Raw genomic sequence first — 3,371 nt, 5'->3', positions numbered from 1 at the left:
TGTTTTGTAACAAAAAGTTACCAAACAAACACCTCAGCTACCCCCAGTGCTTATGTCTGTGCTTAGCTCAGCTCGAGCCACCTGGTGTAGCTCTACAGAGGGCTTTTCTACGGGGTGGATCCCTCCCAGTATAAACATCAGCACAGTCACATATTCCTAAGAACCCCATTCACTTTAACTAACAAAGGCACAAAGAGAAAAAAGAAACAGGGCAGGGAGATGCAAGTAGAAAACCATTTGAGTTTGTGTGCATCTGTCTGCTTTGTTGCTTGACCAGCTTGGCACACACGCACACGCATGTATGCGTACATGCAGGTGTACACACACATAAACACCTCAGAAAAACAGCCCCGTCTGTCCCAGAAAAAGCATCAGTGCAGTGTCAATCTTCCCTCTATGAATGGCTAATTAAAGAGGAGACAGTGGTGTTTAGTGGTAATGGGGGGTGGTGGTAACGTCCCTCTGCTCTTACAGTTGTGATAGGAATGCACACAAATACACAACAGGAATTATTCTGCTGCTCTCAAAGCCGTGGGAGGACATGGCAGCAATTTACAATTAGTCTGGGAGAAAAGAGTTTGGAAAACACAAGACTTTACCAGAAAAGGATGAGAAACTAACTGCAATTAAGGTGAAATGGCACCCAATTTAAAAAATCATAGTATTCTTGAAGCCTGTGGAGGTTCAGTTAATATGTTCCTACAGCTTGTACGCAGTTAAAAATCAAGGATCCAAACTTTGATCAACGCGAAGCAGGCAGCTGCCTGTGGCTGAATAGAGGACTGAATCTGTTAGCTCCTGCATGCTTGACTCACAAAACCAAAATGTGCTTGATAGTGAGACAGAAAACAGGAAGAAACCAAATTTAGAATCCAGAAAAATCCACAGCATGCTTCAGACCAGTTATTTGTACTTCACTCTCAGAAGAGATTTGCCTCGACGAGAAAAAATCCTCTACTGTCCTTTGTTGAAAAAAAACAAAACAAAACTATGCAGGAGTCTACAAAAGTATTTTAATCTTGAATTAATTTTTTTTACACAAATGATCCGTTTGGTATTTTACTGCAGTTCTAGACAGAATTAGCTCCCTCTGAGAGGCATCTGAGTGCATACATTTAAAGTACAATCACATCCACTCATCATATATGTATGTGTGGGTTTGCGTGCACACCAGATAATGTAAAGTTGATTACAGTATGTCCGACTCATTTTACAGTCATCATGCTCATTCTGGAGAAGGAACGCTAAATAAAATCCCTCTGGAGTTTTGGCTGTAAAGCAATACTATTCCTATCATGGAAGATGTCTGTCGTATATTTACAGAACATGAGAAAAAGCAGGCCCATTCTCACAGATGTTTACAACATATACTTACAATACCAAACATGCATTGACATGGACACCATAATGACACACTGAGACATTCCTCCTATTGTGGAGAGCTGCCTCCTTCACTCTTACTATCCACCCCTCACCTTCCAACTCCATAAAATATGTTCAATATGTGCAAATCATCTACTGTGAGCACCCATATTTAGCCTAAAACAGATTTAAATTTGTTTAATTTCATTTGGCATCTCTGTAAATTTCTTTATTCTTATTTGCTGCAATGGAAACAGCCCACTAAAAGTTTAAAAGTAATTTGTTGACCCTCTGGCTAGAGGACACTGGGGCATGCACTGGTAAAGCTGGGTGAGGTCAATGCAAGGGAGACAGAGAAGCATAAAGTAACATTTAATGTCTTTATGGGAAATACTGTATATATTCAAACAGGTTTTATTGTGCATATGCCTCTGGGCTAGTATATTACAGCTTTGTTATATTACTATACTATATTGCAAACTAATTTATTTTCAGCTAAACAGCATCACCTTGTGGCTGCAAGTGAAACAGCATCATACAGCTTCAGACTGCGACATTACTCAAATTCCAGGGGGAAAAAGGAAAAATACTATATAAAATGGCAAAACAAGAAATAGCTCATAATTATGTCTATGTCTCATTAACGCACATATTCGGACATTTCAAATAAAAACAGACAACCACAGAAGGCAGCTTGTTGTCTTTTAATTACAGTGAGTTGCATAGCTTCACAGTAGCATAGCTTCACAGTAGCATGAATATCATCAGTTTACATGTTGGACGTCACATTATAGTTCATTTGTAACAGCTTTGCAAAGTGACTCTTGACCTGGAAACTGCTACTAAAGAGTAAGACAACAAGGAGGTTTTAAAAGTGGCAGTGGCTCAAACTCTCCCAGAAAGCACCTGTTTCAGAACCACAATAGAAGGCAAACAACAGATACATCTTCATTCAACTAACCCAAAAGAAAAAAGATAAAAATTGACAATAAAATGTTTAAAATACCAAAAATTCTTGCACTAAATAGCTGAATAACTGTAAAAACACAAATGCATATAAAGCTATAAAACTGTATACAATGTTGCATAAGAATCAAAACTGGCCTGAGAAACACTAAAAAGTAAAGTACAAAACCAAGTTGTAGTTTAAAGTAGCAGTAGTTTAAAGTATCACAGTTTTGACACCCAAGAAGTGGAAACAAAGAAAAAAAAATATATAATGCACATGAGTTGGTCCTTTGGCCTTTCACTTAGTCTCTCCCATCTTCTATTAGACTTCAGTCCCTCATTTTACTGACACTTGAAAGTATTCTTTCGATTATTTCAGCATGCTCTCAAAGCCATCGGGAATTTAAAGGAAAACATAAAGGAAACTCTTAATGTTAAATAAAGATTGCATTAAACAGAAAATTTTACACTTTAAGGCACATCTCCAAATTCATCACTTTTCTAATAAACGTCTTGAATGGTCTGCACTGACCGCATTCAGTCAAACTAAACTTACAACTTTCAACAAATGTCATATTTAAATAGAAAAGCATTTTTGAATGCATGTGACGCACTGGATTCCAGGACTTGAAACATCCAGATGATTAATAAAAAATAAATACTAATAGGTTTGCAAGTTAAATAAAACACGTTTCAGTCGATGGTAAAGCTAAATAATTCACAAATTAATTTGTGTAAATACATGTTACTTGCATGCTGCAGAACATTGTGAATTAACAAGAAATAAGGAAATTGAGATGAGTGCCTGCAGACTGGTAAATTGAATTGACTTAAAATAAAGCACGTAACATCCTTATTGATGTCCATTAACCCCATGTATACCCCTTAGATTAAGAAAAACTTCTGATGATTTCTTTGCTATCTTAATAACCCAAGTAAGACTTAAACTTCACTTTGAGAAAAATATATTTAAAAAAAAGCTGAGTACACACCTAAACATGGCGTCGAAAACAAAACTGTACAGTGCATTAACTGTTCAGTTTGTGTCAATGCCTCAGGAA

Source organism: Morone saxatilis, unplaced genomic scaffold, assembly GCF_004916995.1.
Source record: "Morone saxatilis isolate NCDOM2014 unplaced genomic scaffold, NCSU_SB_2.0 Contig19, whole genome shotgun sequence".
Lineage (NCBI taxonomy): Eukaryota > Metazoa > Chordata > Actinopteri > Moronidae > Morone > Morone saxatilis.
This window is presented reverse-complemented; position numbering follows the sequence as displayed.